Source organism: Furipterus horrens, unplaced genomic scaffold, assembly GCF_987537825.1.
Source record: "Furipterus horrens unplaced genomic scaffold, mFurHor1.1.pri manual_scaffold_1, whole genome shotgun sequence".
Taxonomy (NCBI): Eukaryota; Metazoa; Chordata; class Mammalia; order Chiroptera; family Furipteridae; genus Furipterus; species Furipterus horrens.
In genome coordinates this window covers 121,355,923-121,374,535 of record NW_028327171.1, presented here as the reverse complement: position 1 = coordinate 121,374,535, position 18,613 = coordinate 121,355,923, and the positions used below count along the sequence as shown (strand labels likewise).

The window sequence follows — 18,613 nt, the reverse complement described above, 5'->3', positions numbered from 1 at the left end:
TGCGCGCGTGCACACACACACACACCACACACACCCCTGTCCCCCAGCATTCCCCTCCCTAAGGAACTCTGACCCCAGTCAGAGCAGGGACTGAGGGAGCCTGGTTAAAGCCTGATCAGCTTGGGAGGAGGAGAGGCGAGTCATGGCAGGGTGGTGACAGTGGGTTTGCTTTCCAGAGCTATTTCCGGAGGCTGACATTCCAGGGTGTCTCATGCTGTCCCCCCACCTCCTGGGAAGGGCTTTCCTTGTGGGGACAGTCATGAGGGTTTCCTCTCTCAAACACTGCTCAGAAACTTCCCTGTGTCCATGGCAGGCCAGCTGTTCTTCCTGTTTTTCTGTTTTCTCCTCCTGATGGATTGTTCTAAATGCATCCCCAATTTCTCTGTTAAGCTGCCCTATTCAGACTTGCCAAGCACTTGGGCTTTCTCACTCTGAGCCTTTGTTTCTCTCCACACCCCCTGCCTTGAATGCCGTCCTTCTTCTCTTTCTCCTGCCTTTGTGTTTGCCAGAATCCTCTTCGTTTTTCAAGTCCAATTCAAGCTCCACCTCTCTCAGGACACATCTGACTGTCTACTTCACTCTACTACAATGACTTGGCTCTTAAGTCCTCCAATTTTTTCTCTGAGGCCTCTTTCCTTAGCTGTAAAATGGGATCGTACCATGTTATGAATTTGTTGTGAACATTATTTGAAATCACCTTTATGAAAGTGGCCAGCACACAGTAGGTACTCAGTAAATGTTTCACTTCTTTTCTGGGACAGGGCCCCTCGGGTAGGAGTAAGTGGGAGGAGGGGCACCTTACTTCTGGGGAGGGGGTGGAGCAGCAGGGAAGGCTCTGGCTGAGGGAAGGGACAGGCGGAGACAGCTGAGAGCATGAGGGTAGCAGGAGGGAGGCAGTAGGAGGGGTGTGTGTGGAATGCCTGGGAAAAGGGCTGGAGTGCTAGGTGCTGTCCGGGAGCACCTGGGTAGGAGGTTGGCTGTCTGGGCCTTGCAGTGGCCCAGAGCCTGGACTCCACCCAGGAGGTGGGGAAGGCCCTTCAGGTGTTGAGGGGGTTGAGAGAGGCAGACCCTGGAGGGCAGGAGGTGGAGGGAGGGTGCCAGCTGCAGGGGAGGCTGCCTGCGGGTGGTCCTGACTCAGGTGTAGTCAGAGACCCTGGGCCAGGCCTCCCTGACACCTGCAGCCTCACATTACTTTTCCTGGAATAAAAGATGGGAAGTTTGGATTTGCTGTTTGGATGAGGGTGGTGGACAGGACCTTCCCTAGGACCCCTGGTTTCATTTCCCTGTGTGTTCCTACTTCCTTGCATTCATGGTTGTAATCAAATTCTAAACTGAACACCGTGTTTATTTTGCTGGGTGGGTTCTCCTTCATGGACTTTGCTCTACAGTTTCTTTCACTGCTCCCTCAGTTGAGCCATTTTAAGCAGAGGGTGGAGAGCTTTGAAGACCAGTAACATGGGGGGCGGTGCAGGGTGGGGAGTCAGGGTCAGAGGGTGGGCAAAGATGGCCTTGCCCTCCTCTGGGCTCCCATCCCAGCATCTCACAACAGTCTGTTTTGTTCACTCTTGTGGCCTAATACCCAGCACGATGCCCAGCAGATGGTTTGTGGTCAGGAATAATCGTTACATGAATGAGTATGGAATGCCAGGATCTGTGTCTCCAAGTTTCAGGTGTATGGTGGGTGCGAATACATGCCCCTCCCAGACCTGTGACAAGCAGTGGAGGAGATGGCCCTCCTGGTGCATCCCAGGATGTCACAAGGCTAATGGGAACGTGGTCCCGGTGACCTGTGACTGTGTACAGAGGTGAAGTGGGGAGAATGGGAGAGGCATTGCCTCTTTTCCATATCTCTGAAATGTGCTGACCTGTTTCTGGAAATTACTCACTTTTCTTCTACTGAGCTTGGCAGCTGTTAGGGAATTTCCGGATGGGTGGGGGATCTGGGAAGGAAACCACCATTGGTCTGTTGTTTCCCTAGAAGCCCAAACACAAAGAAAGGATGGTGTGGAGGTGGTGCTGTAGGGCGGGTGTTTTTTCCCTAATGAATAAGCCAACTCCTGTCAGAAAAAGGAAGGCTATTATCCTTTAATCTCATGTTTTGTTCCTCCAACTGATGGTCTAAATGTGTATGGGATATCAGTGGCTGGGGGTAGGGATGGAAGAAGGTGAGTTTCCACATTAAATAGTGGCAGTCAGATGGGTGGATTGAGGGGGATCCAGCTTGCCCCACAAAGCTGCATGGTGACCCTGTGATTCAGGTGTTATCATTTTCATGTGATAGAAGAAGCTCAGAGAGGTGAAGGGGCTTGCCCAAGGTCACACAGCATGTATTAATGGAGCTACCATTTGAACACAGGTCTCTTGGCTCCAAAGCAATGTTGAAACATCCCCCTTGATGGGAGGAACAGCAGGATATACACAGCCCTGCCCTCCCCAGTCTTGTTCTAGATCATTCCAGTCCTTCCTTCCTTCAGAACTTACCATTTCTATGTCCTGGCCTCCTTGGTCATGCCTTCTACTGTGTCTGTGGCTAGACCAGGGAGAGGTCGGCTTCCAGATACCCAGGTGAGTGCTGGGGACTTTGGGGGGCATTGCCCTCATGGTAGGATTGCAGGCTGCCACTGTCACTGCCTTTTGGTGGGGCAAGGAGAGCCAGGCCCCATGGGAAGACAGAAGGCCTCTCTACTGGGAACCAGGAATAGGAACAAAGTCTGTGCTGACAGCTGGAAAGGAAGCAGCAGCCACAGAACCCCTGACTCTCATCTGTAACAGGGCTGTGTTGGTCCTTGGCCTCACGCTCTCTCTGGCTCTCTCACGGTCTCACGCTCCCCCCCCAACCCCCGCTTGCTCTCGTCCTCTCTCTCTCTCTCTCTCTCTCTCTCTCTCTCTCTCGCTTGCTCGCTCTTGCTCGCTCGCTCTCTCTCCCCGCTCCATGCGGCTTGGTGAAGGGGCCTTCTCCATGCGGTTTTGAGAGGGCTCTCCAGGCTGCTTTAAGAGGCTCTCACCATGCGGTTTTGAGGAGGAGAGGAGATCCGTGAGGTTTTCAGGAAGAAGGCAGTTTGCAAGGAGGCTGAGAATCCAGCTGGTTCTGCATTGAGAGCTGGAGGGCACCACAGCACAGAAAGGACCTCCCCAATCAGAATTGAGTGATTGGCAGCTACTGGTAAAGCTGAACTGTGCCTAGGAAGTAGGGAAACGGTGTTTCCGACTTTTCTAAGGCTGGCCTGGTTTGGTAGGGGGAGGCAGAACTATGTGTTTGTGGGCATTTTAAGGAACATAAGACTCAACAGCAGAAATCCGCAAATAATCTAAATCTATTTAACTGTTAAATAAACAATTCTTTTTTTCTTTTCACTAAACTCTAGTACTGAGAGTTGTAATTCTGGCGGCGGGCAATCGGGCCCCTAACTAAATGGCCTATGGGTTCTGTTTCAATCGGAGCAGCCCAGAGGTTCTGTTACAAGAGCTGTTAGGGCGTGCCAGATACGTGAACCAGCAGAGAAATCCACAGGGGCCGATATTAGCTGATGGTGAGAACCTGCACCCCGTGCCTGCCCTCTGTTAGGGTGGACTGAGGTGGCCTGGGTTGTAAATGTTCCCTGGGAATCACAAGACCTGAGGTCCTTCACAGGGAGAGAAGCAGCCCGTTGCCTCCCAGGGAGCCTGAGGACCAGAGGAGAAAGCTCAGGACAAAATCCAGTTCGCAGGTCAAACATCCATGGATTGCCTGGTGTGAGCAGGGTCCAGAAATAGGGATGGCCACCTCATGCCATTACGATGGCTCCTATCGAAGAATGGAAAATAAGTGTGGGTGAGGATGTGGAGAAATTGGAATTCTTGTGCATGTTTGGCAGGAATATAAAATAGTACAGCCACAGTGGAAAACAGTATGGAGGTTCCTCAGAATATAGAGCTGCCATGTGATCTAGCAACCCCATATCTGGGTCTACACCCAAATATTTGAGAGCAGAATCTCAAATGGATATTTGCACACCTGTGTCCAGAGCAGCATAACTCACAGTAGCTAAAATGTAGAAGCCACCCAAGTGTTCAGTGATGGATGAATGGATAAACAAAGTGTAGTCTATACATACAATGGAATAGTGAACTAGTTCTTCTTGCAGACAAGGAAACTGAGGCTCAGAGACATGACTTGTGTTGAACAAGGCCCCCTCAGCTAGGATGTGGTGGGCTAGGATTTAAATCATCTTTATCTTATGGGTGAGAGCTGGTTCCTCTGTGTCAGGCTGTAGCATTGGGCTCTCGGTCTGCAGGGGTCTTAGCGTTTCAGCAGGGAGCCCTCACACCCACAAGAGAAGGGGCCAGTGAGAACTGGTGATGAAAATGCACACACAGATCAGAGTCACAGAGAAGGCTTCTTAAAAAAGGAGGTGGATTGGAAAGGCTGGAGGCTGTGGCCGATCCCCCTGGTCACCCAGCCACTAAGAGGGGATGCACTGAGGTAATGAATGGGTCCAGACAGGGTGGCGTTCCTTAGAAGAAGGGCTATAGGGAGTGAGGAGGAAGGAGCAGGACTGCGAGGACCTGAGGACATGGGGCAAGGGGGGCACTTTCCTTCATCCTCCTCCCTGAGGGGTAGTGCAGCAACACACAATCTCATTTGCGTGTCAGCTGTCCTCGCTGAGGGCGATGCTTTCATGCCTTGGGGAAAAGTCCCTCTGCCCCAGAGACAGTTCCCTGGCCTGCTTTTCCAGCCTCCCTCCTTGGCAAGCCGCAGCTGGGGTTGTGCCAGTGTTGATGGGTGTGAGCCACTGAGATTTGTCCACCTGAAGATCCCTGGCCTTGAGTAGAATTGTCAGATTTTGCAAGTAAAAATACAAGGTGCCAGTTAAATTTGAATTTTAGGACAATAATGAGTACTTCATGGTATATCTCCAGTATTGCATCTGCCTTTGATGTGGTGACCATAGTAGTCTTGGGGCTTTGTCCACCGAAGGAGGGGCAGGAGGATGGATGCTCTGGGTATTCCAGGTCTTCAAAGCCCAGGCCCACCCAGCCTGTCACAGCTCTGCTGAGACACACGAGGTGTCTACCCACTATAGACAGTGGGGGCCGTAATTATCAGGTGTGAGTAAGACAGGCAAGCGCCTGACATGCTCGGGGCACCGTGCAGAGCCTGGAGTGGGAGACTGGCACTCTCAACATATCGGGGTCTGTGTTCCAGATCTGACATGCTGTTCTCTGCATGTGCCTTCCCTATCTCCTGCCTGCATTCCTGGGACCCCACCAAGACAGCCCTCTGGCTGCCAAGTACCCTCTCCTATGTCTACCATCTCACACCTATCTCATCAGGGCATCCCCAGTTTGTAAATAGCACTTCCTCACCCCTGAGCTTCCTAATCTCACTTCCTCCAACCACTCCCTCATCCACCCACAAGTATTGCGGTGGGCTGAACACTGTAGCAGGCACTTTGATGTATGGGAGGGATTATAGGAATTCATATTTAAATATGAGCCGCTGACAACAACCATCAGAAACAATTTCTGGATAACCAAGGGATCCCATCTCCAGTGTTTCAGTGTCAGGTGACCTGGGGAGAGATCTCTAGCCACACCCTTTTAGACACCAGCTGCTCCTCCCAGGAAATTCCTGGAGATGGTTTCTAGGCTGTGAGGGGATAGGATTGGGAAGGCTGGGGACCAGGAGCCCTGAGAGGCCTCAACAGTCAGGGCTGTGCAAAGGTGTGGCCTCCCTCTCGAAGGGTTAGAGCTAGGACCTCAGAGGCACTCTTCCCTGACAGTGTAGTAGATTTAAAACTATCCCTGTACAGAGAAAACTGAGGACCAAAGAGGGGAGGTGACTTGTCCAAGGTCACACAGCCTTTCAGCCGTGGATGGGAAGGCAGTAGAGACTGGGGGTAAAGAGTGTGGATTTTGTTAGGCACACTTGTTTGGAGCCTCCTCTGCCTCTCAACCTGACTGTCTTATCTGGAAATTAGAAATCCCACCTCCCTCTTAGATTGTGCAGCAATGAAGGAGACCGAAATGACATTGTAAGATGCTTGACACAGGACCTGGCATGGTACCATCCTGAATTGCTGAGGGGAGAGGGTGAACCCCCATCTCAGTGAGAGGCTCCCCACAGCCTCACCTGCCCTAAACACATCCCTGGGGCCTTCTGAGCTCTGGGCCTCTCCTACCCGGCTGAGGTGAGGGCAAGGCACATGGGCAGAGGGCAGGATCCGACCTCTTCATCATGCTGCTGGGTGAGGAGGCCCTGCATCGGGGTCTGTAACAAATACCTGGACAGGAAATTGCTTCCTGGGATTTATGACCCTGCATGACAAGGCACATTGGAGAGAGCTCAGCACAGAATCCAGCCACCTGAATCTCATTTTATCTCACAATCAGTGCTTTGCAGCTGTCACCCTGCAGGGGCTTTTATCTGGTTACCTGGAGGAGAGCACTAGACCTGTGTGGCTGTTTATGGTGATTTTTGGAAACGGGGCGCACATGTCTCCATGCAGACAGAAGGGAGAGAACATGAGCCAGCAGGTAGTGGGGATTAGCAATAATGAAGTCTTATATTACTCAATGACAAGACAGGGCTGACTTCATTTCTGGGAGATACTTCTTTGTAAACTATGAAGTCAGAAAGATAAGTCCAGCTAGTTTAATGACTTAGAATAGAAATAAACCATTTTTTTTTCTAATGTGTTTCCCAAGGAGATTAAGTTATTTGGAAGACAAAAACTCATCCTTTAGCTAATTACTTGGGCCTTTGCCTGTAATTGAATGCAGGTCTGGCTGCCTCCTGTTACAAAAGCCAATATTTGAGAGGCACGTGCCGATGTAGAGGAAAGTGGTTTATTTTCCTGTGCCAGCAATCCAGAAGATGGGGGACACGTGTCTCGAAGCCTGTCTCCGGGAAGATGGGGGACTTGCATCTCAAAGCCCATCTCCATGTCTCAGTGGAGGCAGAGGTCTTTATAAGGAGGGTGAGGGTGTGAGAAACGCTCACAATAAAAACTGGGACACAGGACTTGAGCAGTAAAATGAGGCCTTTATTCACGAGTCTGCAGAGCCGGGCGCACCCTCACAGCCAGGAGAATGTGCAGCGCCAAGTAGACAAAGGAAACTGGTTTTATAGTCTTAGCTTCCCCACCCTGAAATTGCCACCCTAAAGTGATTATCTTTTCCACCCTGAAATTGCCACCCTACAGTGATTATCTTCTCCACCCTAAAGTGATTATCTTCCTTGCCCTAAAGTGAGGGCGATTAGCTTCCCCGCCCTAACGCAATTAGCTCCCCCTCCCCTCTCCTTCCCCGTTTCTCCATTACTGGTTACTCCGGAGTTACAATCTAACACAGTTATCTAAATGCCCCTTCTGTGGTTTGTAGATATGCCAGTGCTGTCAGCTCCCTTCTCAGAGACCCTCTAATTACATTTTCCCTTAAGACCCTTTAATTACATTTGCCCTTTGTTACTAATGACTTTTTACTGGTTTGGGAGTCACTATGTCCTTGTTTCTAACAAGGGGAACAAAACAAAGAGATCGAGGGAGGGGGTTGGAAAGATCTTTACCTGCAGACGGGCACAGTCCATTCTGGTAAGGCAAGTGAAGGTCTGGTGTGCATCATCCTTGCTTCACGTCATCCCAGCTTCACATCATCCTGGTTCCATGGTTGAAGATCAACAAATTTCCTGGAGCTGGGATGCCTGAAGGTTGGAGTCTGTCCCTTTTGAAGCTAGTTCCTAAGATTCTTTTATAAACATGCTCTTTATCTACAAGCTACATATTAGCCAGAATCAGCATTGACAGAAACAATGTCAAAAGAATGGCAGGGTGGGTTATAATTTTTTACCATTACAATTTTCTACTGTTACATGACTTTCCAGCAGAGGAACTACCAGGAATATCTGGTTAGTTCCTGCTGGCTGGCTGGGGCTGCAGAGACAACACAGAAAGATGATAATGAGGAAAGAGAAGCTCTCGATACCTTTTCATGAGGAGGGATAAATGGCTCCATCCTAGCAATGTGGATTAAAGCTTATGTGTCCTCCCCTAAGTACTCCACCTGGTCTAGGACTTTTGGTTTTCATCAGCTGGATGATACAAATGGCTGGTAAGGAGTGGGTACCCACCGGGCTGCCATTAGTCCTTTATTCCTGTGTGTGAATGAGCCTGTGAGACCCCCACTGAGAACAGGATGAGAGCAGGAAGTGAAAAGAGAACCTTGGACACTGAGGGCTGGGGAAACAGAATAGAAAGATGATCACAGAGCTGAAGATGAACTCCATCTAGTTTTGCTGTTTATAGATCTTTTTTGTAATCTTCAGTAGGAAAGGAGGGCTCCCTCACCCCAACCTATAGATTGGCAGTTTCCTTTATTTTCTAATTAAGGTGGTCACTGAGTATCAAATGCCTGGATGGGAGGCCAGACCTTGTCAGATTCTTTCTAATACCATCTATTTATATAATACTGCCAGCTCATGGGAGGAAGTCTCTAATGCTGGCTGTTGTTCTAGGAAATTGGTCAGCTGTCCTCTATACACCCTTCCCCATTCCTGTCTGGCTTTTGAGCCCTAATCTCCCTGTAGTCAAAGCACCTCTGGGTGGGGGGCAACTTCCAACCATGCCTCTGCTTCCTCTAGGATTGGGAAGGAGGACACCCCTGGGCTAGTTGTCAGGCCTCTTGCTCCCCTCCCCCTGCAACCTCCCCAAATACCCTGTGATCTTCCTGAGCCTTATTACACTTATAGCCTCTGGCCCTGTGGACCCTGCTTTGCTGGGACCCCAGAATAGCTTCCTAATCTCCATTCCCACATCTGCCCCTTACAGCCCATTCTCCACAAAGCAGCCACAGTGGTCTTTTTAAAACCTGAATCAGAGCATGTCACTCTCCTGGCTCCAACCTCCTTAGTAATTTCACACCTGGAATAAATTCCAATCTTATCATAACCTTGAAGCCCTCACCTGCATAACCTGCCTCCCACCTCCCTTTCCTTCTTGTGTGGCCTCTTTTCCCCTGACCCAGCACTCCATCCAGGCCTCCTGTTTGTTCCCAAAGCTGGTGGTGTTTGAGGTGTTGGTGAGTGCTCATTGTAGGTCCCAGGCTGATGGAACCACCACACTCCCAAAATTCCCAGTGGCCATACCATAGAGAAAAGAGCTCTGGAGGGTCTTGCATTGGTAAATAAATGCTCCAGTCCAAAAATGATTTATGTGTCACTTCTACTCACAAGTCATTGGTTAGACCTAGTCACATAGCCTTGCCCAACAATAGGGAGCTGGGAGGTTCAATCCTATCCAGTGCTGATGGCCCTGTTCCTGCTCCCTGAACTACTCATTTTACTTTCAGGCTCTCCTGTCTAAACTTGGATTTGATAAAATGGTACTGCCACAGCAGGCTCTTTCCACCAGGCTGCACACGGTGTTGGGTGCACTATGATAGTGCTGCACACTCCCAGATACAGTGGGCCTTGGAAAGTTGGTTAGAACACCCTAGAGTGCACATCATGGTTTCTGGTGGCAATCCCAATTTAAGCTAACATTTGCTGAGTACTCAGCAAGTTCCTAGCACTGCAGTAAGAGCTTTACATGTAATCTCATTTAAATCCTCACACTGACCGTGTGGAGGTGCTTTTCCTATTGGGCAGCTGGGGAAACTGAGGGTCACAGAGGTTAAGTAACTTCCTAATTGATTGCTAGTTATACATAGGGCCTTGCTTTGAACCTGTTTCCTGATTCTAAACCTGTGCACTTAATTGTTACTCCATATGAAAAGGTTTGGGTCTGATTTCTTTTCTAGTATAATAACCAGAGGGCTTCCTTTTTGAGAGGCCTCCTATGCCTTCTCCCTTACAGTACCTAGCAGTGTTTCTAATTAGCATGCAATAGAAGTATACGAGAAAGGTAAAAATAGAATCCTTAAGATAGTAGGCCAACACTAGGATATTCTTCTGGTTACATGTATTTTGTTAAGGCTGCTACTTAAGACTAAGGTAAAGCTTCTGTGCCTTTTGACAGCTGTTGATGGGAGGGCCTGGATCCATTAGTTGCTTATACATAACCATCTAACCAAGGCACCAAGCCTCTCATGTAATACAGATGTATCTAATGTATAATTGTTAACAATGAAAGAATTACATAGTGCTAGCCGCTGTGGATATCAAGTTGAACAAGGACTAGTTTCCTTCCTCAGAGATTAGAGGTGGATACAGTGTGTTGTGCTATGAGGTTTGGGTAGGGGTCAGTGGGGCCACAAATCCCGCGGAGGCGGTGGGGGTAGGATTCAGCCCTAGGAAGGGGCAGTAGTTGGGAAAATCAACCCGAGGTGAAGCCCTGTTTGTAAAGAAAATTACAAGTTCCAGGCTTTGGAGGGCGATGACAGGGGTAGGTTGTGTGAGAAAAACCTGTTGGCCTTGAGCTTTCCCACCGCACTTCCTGTCTCAAGGCTATGGCTGAGGTTAGGATTCTTGATTTTGTGTCTGGGGAAAAGTATTGCTAGGAATTGGTCAAGTAACTCCACTGGGACGTCACTGGCCAAGCGAGTCTTGGTGGCAGGCTGGGGTCCCTCCTCAGAAGACCCCAGCGTTCCGACCACCGCCTAGACCCTTCCACACCTGCGCGCCGCATCGTTAATTTTCCTTGGTTTTCTGCCTCAGACCTGCCCTTCCCTTTTTCTTTCCACTACTTTGGCCTTGCCCTTACCTAAAATCACACCGGAGCGCTCTCTGCCCGTCAGCGCCCGCAACCCCCAAACTAGTTCGGCTCCACCAGTGCTGCAACGGTCACGTGCAACGCGTCTGGCCGCAGAGCAGAGGAAATGAAGGGGGGCGGGGCCGGCGTGCCGAGCCGGCCCCACCCCCGCCGGAGGCGGCTTATCATTGGCGAAGAGTACCCCCAGACTCCTAAGGTTGTTAAGTTCCGCTTCAGATTGGCTAATAGATGCTTAGTGGGCGTGGCCTCCAGTGGGTGGAAGCGGAAGGGAGGGCACGCTCTAGAGAAGCGGGGTTGCCTAGGCGACGCGGAGGGCGAGCTCAGGGGTGGGGAAGCGGTACCCTGCTGCTCAATGACACATCGGTTGGGGACTGCTGGGGTCTGGCCCCGGGAGGAGGTGAAGGGGAGAGCGGGGAGTGTTTAAGAGCAGTTTGCCGGTTGCGGACGGCCAAGGCAGCGCCGGACGGGTCCCAGGTGAGAGTGTCCGGCCCTGCTGGACTCCCTAGGGGAGGGGTGGGGAGTGGGTTGGGGAAGTGTGGTGCGCCGCGGAGCGCTGGGTGGCCATCTGCCCCGGTGCGCTCCATGCAGGGCTGTGGCTGGCCGTCGGACACGTCGCCCCTCGGGCCGGCGGAGGGCGACGCGGGAGCAGCGGCCCGGCGAGGTCCCCTGGAGAAAACCCCGGGCCTCCTAGACCGGTTTGGAGATGAGGAAATGGGGGCGGTGCCTCAGCCTCTCCCTTTTCGCCGCTCCTTCCCTTTTCCCACAAATGGCCTCTGCTTCTACTTCCTGCCCTTTCAGGCCTCTAGCCCGAGGATGGTCCACTTCCTCTGTCCCTTAGTTGCCGCTGTGGGCAGGGTAAGAGCTCAAGTGTTGCAAAAACTTTTAAGTACCTTAAGAACTTGTACTGAACAGGGCCATGTTCCAAAAGCTGTTCGGTCTGCTTTTGGTCCTGTCTTGCAAATGAGCATAAAGTTCGTTTTTGCCCGCCCCCAGTTTCTTTCTGATAGGGGCTGGCACGGAATATGGCTCCTAATAGGAGGAAGCACCGTGGACTTGAACTGTTCGAGTGGACCAGGCTTCAGCACCTCTCCTCTTGCCCTCGAATAGGTATATACTTTTATTTGTAGTTGGCTCAGAACTGCTAGTGGCCGAGGTAGCTGCGCCCAGGCTGCTTGTTTGAGCAGTGTCCTTTCTGTACTTTCAGGTGAATACTTGGAACGTTGTAACTTTGATGTTGTTATCAGGCGAGTCTTCTGCGGAGAAGTTCTTGTGTTTGATGGACTGAGAATTGCCAGTGGAAGAGAGACTTGGCTGATTGTTCATTTGAGTCATCTGTACCTTGATTTCAGCCGTTGTAGAACAGTGAACTTTCTGCTTTGTCCTAGTTTCCTAACCTCATTTCTTTTTGTTAAGTTTTGGGGATGAATATTGGGCAATGATTATTAGAAGGGACGGCCTGTCTTTTAGATATGTAAATGAGCTATGTTCTCAGCAGAGCAGCAAGATTTGTGGATGTCAAAGCTTGAAACAGGTTAAGGCAATGTTTCTTAAACCTGGAGCAATAGAATTAGAATGTTGAGGATCCCAGAAATGGGATGACTGTGAGAGGTAGCATTGAATATCGGGAAGAACTGGAGGGCAGAGTGTGAAGACCCCTAGGTTTGATGTCGGTTCCCAAATTTTATTAGTGGTGTGATCTTGAATATGGCTTTCGCCTCTCTGTGCTGCAGAGTCCACAGCTGTCGTCGTCGTCGGCAGCCGTCCGTCTCGAGAGACGATGGTGTAGCTTCTTAAGAGTCTATCTGCACCGCCGAGAATGGTTGTGCAGTCCGACTCGGGAGTGACACGGTATCTGTCTCCTCCCGTGTTGAATCGACATCTTGCGATGACGCTGGAGTGTCCTCTCCAGTGAAGCTGAAGCTGAAGCTACAGAGCCTGGGCAGGGTGATATGGAGGGTCTGCTGTTGCCCATGCAGCAGACCCCCCCTCTCTTCGCAGCTGAAGGGTCCAAGGGAAAGACGGAGTCAATACAGCTTGGCTTCAGGTGCGCCGCAGGAGTTGCCGGTGTTGACTACAACGTCAAACCGCCTTAGGGACTCCGGCTCCGGATTTTCTGTCGGGGTTTACTCCCTTAGCCTTTCCCCTGAAGAGGTATGCCGCAAGGCAGCAGAGGTGTTTTGGAGTCAGAGTTTTCCTTCTCTGATGTGCCCTGACTGGAAGATCGAACCAGCGACACTTAGCTCGCAGGCCGACGCTCAATCCACTGAGCCAAACCAGCCAGGTTCCACAGATGTAAAAAGATGATAATATATATATTTAAAAGATGTGCTGATAGTTATCCTACTTGTTAGGATTAAATGAAGTAAGGAACCTTTAAGGTGTTCTTTGTGGTAGTGGGGGTGGGAATAAGGCCAGGGATATACATCTCCTGTGTATGGTTTCAGTTGAGTCAGCTAGTGTACTAATTTCTGACCACAACTGGATCTTCCCGTCCTTTTCCACTTACTTTATTTCTCATTGGAAAAGTGGATACTCTTATTCGAGATCGCAGCAAGATTTCCATATGCCTGAGGAGTAGAACCTTTCCCAGGATTTTGTGTGGAAAAAGTATAACTTATTAGATATCTTTTGGGAATATTGGACCTAGACACATGAGGATTGGAAAACAAGAATTAGACCCTCAAATGGGATGTAAACAGGTCTAGGTAGAAGGTGGAGGAAGTGGAAGAGGTTTAAATTCTTGCCTTAATTCTTATTTAAGGTTCTTACCTTGGCTGAAGATTTTTCTTTTTTAAATTATAAATGTCTTTTTAAAATATTTTTTTAGAGAGACAGAAAGAGAGGGAGAGAGGGAGAGAAACATCAATGTATGTTTGCCTCTCGCGCGCCCCCAACTCAGGCATATGTTCTGACTGGGAATGGAACCGGTGACCCATTGGTTCACAGGCCAGTACTCAATCCACTGAGCCACACCAGCCAGGTCTGAAGATGATTTGACACTGGAAATTTTTAAACCAGAGTTAAAATAATCCTTTGTGCCACATAACCCAATCCCACAATACTTCTTTGTATTTGGTTACTCATTTCTTATCATCAAATTTGGAAACATCATCGGAAACCTTTTCTGAAAGCTAAATTTGGAGACAGTATAACAACCTATATCTATAGTGTTGGAAGATATGTTGGTGAACTGTTCTAACATTTCCAGTGTATTTGTCCCAATATGTGCAAGAGTCTCACTTTTCATTGGCTCCAAGTACTTCTAAACAAACAGCCCCTGTGCTTACATATGTAAGATACCTGGATTTTTTTTTTTTTTTAAGTGAATTCATGTGGCTGAGGATAAGTCTGAATCAGAGAGCCAGAGTACCAGAGAAAATGGAACTCACATGGAGGGTGGTGTAGTGGATATGGAGGAGGAGGGAAACTAATGTGTATTGAGCATCAGCTGTCTGTGTGTTACAGACTCACTGATCTAAGCAATACCAGATAAACATCTGGCCTTGGAGATAATATTTGACCTTGAGTAGTTACTTTTAGCTCCTCAGTTCTTTTGATACCTAGGAATACAGGTATGGGTGTTTATGTGTACATATCCTTAGATATTTAAGTAGTAGAGGGGCCAGTAGGCCAGAGGAATGTATGAGCTTTTGGATGGGTGAGAGTGGAAAGAAAGATGAAGAGAGTGTGGAAGCTGAGTATCAAAACCTAGGTCTTCACACACTGCCCTCTAGTTCTTCTCAATATTCAATGCTACCCCTCACAGTGATCCCATTTCTGGGATCTTAAGTATACTAATTCTGTTGCTCCAGGTTTAAGAAACATTGCCTTAACCTGTTTCAAGTATGTAGTTATTATAGTCAACTACAAAATGCCAACCAGGTCTCAATTTCAAGTTTATGTTACTTTTAAAGAAAGTAACTGCTTACAGATTTCCTAAGTATTCTCTCCTATGGTTGTAGATGAATCTTTAGGGATCTTTTGCTGTTTAGAAATTGAAGTCTAAATGCAGAAAAAGGTGCTATTAATTCATAATTGCAAATATGTTATTGTCATGATTGCTTTTGTCATTGCTTTGTGGGCAACATATATATAGCATCTTTTAGGTCCACTAGATTGGGAATTGACATAGAAACTACTAAATTAGGTCTGATCCAAATTAAAATAGTCCAAGTTATGTACTTTTACTTAGTATATGGCATGAGTTAAAAGAAATATAAGTAGTATGGTCCTCTAAAGTTTGTCTTTTGAATGGATTTTCTTCCTCCGTGTAATAAATTATGCCAAACTTAGCTGCTTAATACAACAGACATTTATTATCTCACAGTTTCTGAAGTTCAGGAATCTGGGAGAAGCTTTTCGGGGTGTTTTCTGGCTCAGGGTCTCTCCTGAGGTTGGAGCCATCTGAAGGTTTGAGTGGGGCTGGAGAATCTGCTTCCAAGATGGCTCACTCACAAGGCTCGTGGCCAGAGGCCTCCGTTCCTCACCATGTGGGCCTCTCTATAGGGCTCCACAAATTGGCAGTTAACTTCTTCCCCAGAGCAAGTGATCAGAGAGAGAGAGAGAGGGAAAGAAAGAAAGGATGATAAGATGGAAACTGCAGTATCTTCATATCTAATCTTGGAAGTGACATATAATCACTTTTACGGGCACATAGACCAAACCTGGTACAATATGGAGGGAGGGGACTGACTACACATGGGGAGCTTGAGGATCATTGGCATTCTTGGTTTCTAACTCCCACAATTTCTTTTTTAAGGTTTAGACCAGATATTATTGAGAAAAACCTTTGTTTCATATGCTTACTAAAGTATGTACTGTGGGAGGTTAAAATATAGCCAGAGTTTTTACTTTTCTAGAATTGTTTAATGTTTTAGTTTCTTCTGGTTCTTCATTGTCAGATACTAGAATTAATTAGCCAAATATGGAAATTAGAAATTTAAATCTTGCTGGTCTCTAAACCAAGTGGAATAGCTGAGATTTTTTAATTCTAAAACAAATTGATAAAAAATTATTGCCAAAATGATCTCCTTGATGAACAGCTTAAAATTAGTTATTAATCATCTGTGTACTTTTAAAACAAAACTCACTGGCAAAATAACTGAAAAAATCTTGGCGAACCTAAATCAACCCCCCCACCCCCAGTTATTTTAAATCTTTGGATAATGTTTTTTGCTCAGCAATTCTTCATTTCTCTTTTGAAACCTGGATGCATTTTAATTATCCACCTGGGTAGAAGGGCTTTATTTTTTTAGCTTCTAAATAAAATCTTTCTGAAGTGTCTTTAGGTGGAGAGAACAGTTTAGGAATCCTGAGCCTGAAGCCTGATTAAATGACCTCTGATTTTCCTCCCATCTTTAAACATTCTAATATTTTCCTCTAACAAATATCCTTTGAATCCAGCATATTTATAACAAGAGAGTTCATAAATCATGTTAAACTGTAACTTCAGATAATGAAGCCTTCTGAGAATCATTTTTGTTCATCCTGACCCAGCTGAAGAGGGTTGGAGTCACCATTAGGCATACTGGAAAAGTCAGCACAATTTGAATTCCTTTCTTCGATTTTTGGCCCTTTCCCCATTCACTGCCCTAATTTATGAGCTAGTATCTTTCTTTTCTTTCACCCTCCTTTCCCATCCTCCTTTCTCCTCCACCCCCTCCTCCCAATGAAAATAGGAAAGGATTGGTAGCCAGTCATTTATTATGGATTAGATGATCCTAGTATTAGATGATTTTAGCCAGTGTGGTACTTCTCACATATTAAGCCTTAAAAAAGATCTCCAGTTATATGTGTTCCTAAGTTCTGCCATTAAAACAAACAAACAAAGATCATCTACAGAGGTTTTATACCCAATACCAATGTGGTGTGTGTGGCGGTGGGGAGTGGTTCCCACACCACCAAGCAATTCTCAGTCACCAGCTGGGTGTCCTACAATTCAGCTCAATTTTGACACTATCCGGAGACAGCTTCAGACTTCACAGGTTAAAGGGCTCAGTCTCATAAGATTGCTCTCCATTTCAGATACCAGTTATAAGCCCAGGTTGTTACCTGCGCTTCTGACCAACTGGCTACAGATTGAAAGCTTCCATGACCTGCTCCTTGGATTTCAGATGCCAGTCTCCAGTTCAGGTTGTTACCTAAACCTTTATGACCCATTACTAGCTGTAAATCAGAGGTTCCCACAACTCCTTCCTTGGATTCAATTAATTTGCCATAGCTGCTTACAGAACTCGGGAAATTGGTTTACTTACTAGATTACCGATTTATGACAAAGGACGTTAAAGGATATGGATCAACATAGGGTGAGGTCCTAAGCTTCTTGAGTTTGGAGCCCAGTATGGTGACACCTGCAAGAGTTCTGGTTTCCCATCCTGGAAACTCTGAAACCCTCCTTTTGGGTTTCATAGTTATGACTGATGAAAACATTGGCCGTTGGTGATTGATTCAACCTCTAGCCCCTCTCAGCTTCCCAGAAATTAGGGGGCAGGACTGAAACTTCCAACCCTCCGTGCAAGGTTGGTTCCCCTGGCACCCAGGCCCCTGCTTAGGTGCTTTCCGACAGTCACCTCATTAGCATACACCCAGTTGTGGTGGAAAGGGGCTTGTTATGAATTAAAGACACCCTTTTCACCTTATGGTTCTGAAGCATTTTCAGGAATTGGGGAGGAGACACCAACTATTATAATGAAAGATGCTCCCATTGTTCTTATCACTCATGGAATTCCAAGGATTTGGGGACCTGTGATCCAGAGACTATCATCCAAGATCAAATGCATATGAAAAATATATTTTGTTCATTTGACTGATGACCAAATATTTCTTACGAATCAGAGTACTGCAACCTCCTAAGTAGCTGTAAAATCTAGTTATGTTCCTCATGTCTGTTGTCATCCCTTTAAGCCACCATTGTCTCTGGTCTGGCCTGTTGTATCTCCTGCATCTGTTTGGGACCTCTCAATTTTTCCACACTATAGTTAGAGTGATCTTTTCAACATGCAAGTCTAATTATGTTACTTATGTGCTTGAAACACTTCACTGGCGTTCCATTGCTCTCAGGAAAAAGTCTAAAATCTCTAAACTACTGGGCTTACTGGGCCGTAATTGACCTGGCCTTTACTTTCCTTTGATTTCATCTCATACCAGACTCTGCCTTTTTCTTTCTGCTGTAGGCAGGCACAAGAATCTTCAGTTTCTTGATTGCATCTTGCATCAGGTCTTCATAAAGGCAATACTATGAAACAGTAGAGCATGTGAAAGGGATTGGGGTATGTGGCCCACTCAGGGAACTGGAAGAAGACAAAGATGGCTAGGGACTGTTCGATGTAAGGTCTTGTAGGCCATGGTGAACAGAGGGTTTGGATTTTACTCATGGTGAGCCATTGAAGAGCTTTAAGCACACTTTTATTTGCATTTTTAGAAAATTCACAGTACGGGCTATGTAGAGAACAGATTGAAGTGAAGCTAAAGTAGCACTGAGAAGTCAGGAACTTGTGGCTGTTAAGTGGTTGGTGGCAGGGACTAGGGTGTGTTCGAGGAGATGGAAGAAGTGGATGGATTTTAAATTTTGGAGATGGAATCAGTAGAATTGTCACAGGAAAGGGACTGAGACCAAGCTGGGTCTGCCCCAACACTGTCTGGAATGAATGGGTTCTTGGTTTTGTGCAGGAAAGGGTTTATGACATGAGTCCAGGTGATTTTGAGAGGATGTTTATTAAAGCTGAGGGAAGTGAAACAAAGGGAAGGGCTTAAGATAGGAGAGGCAAGAGCACGGCCACAGGAGTGAGCCTTGGTGGAGCTGCCTTGGCCCTTTAGAAAGAAAGTTGCAAAGGCAGAAGTGTGAACTCAGGAAAGAAGTTACAGAGGCAAAAGGAGGGCCTTGGAGACAGATTCGGGTGGTTAGCCCAGGAGAAGCTGCTGCTGCCAGC

At 47.5% G+C, this 18,613-nt stretch overlaps 1 protein-coding gene across 6 annotated transcripts in view; it reads left to right on the top strand.

Moving 5' to 3' along the window:
* The window catches only part of RALB (RAS like proto-oncogene B), a 96,430-nt gene that overhangs the window by 18,958 nt on the left and 58,859 nt on the right, over positions 1-18,613 (top strand). Inside the window, exons 1-2 of one of the 6 annotated variants that reach the window (XM_090279301.1) lie at positions 10,964-11,159; positions 16,710-16,817. The exons of 2 other annotated variants lie outside the window; for them this stretch is intronic. The gene's annotated coding sequence lies outside the window, so the exon portion shown is untranslated. Of the gene's footprint in view, positions 1-10,963; positions 11,160-11,721; positions 11,793-16,709; positions 16,818-18,613 lie in introns of those variants that run through there. 3 more of the 6 variants (XM_090279306.1, XM_090279298.1, XM_090279307.1) reach the window with 3 other exon arrangements.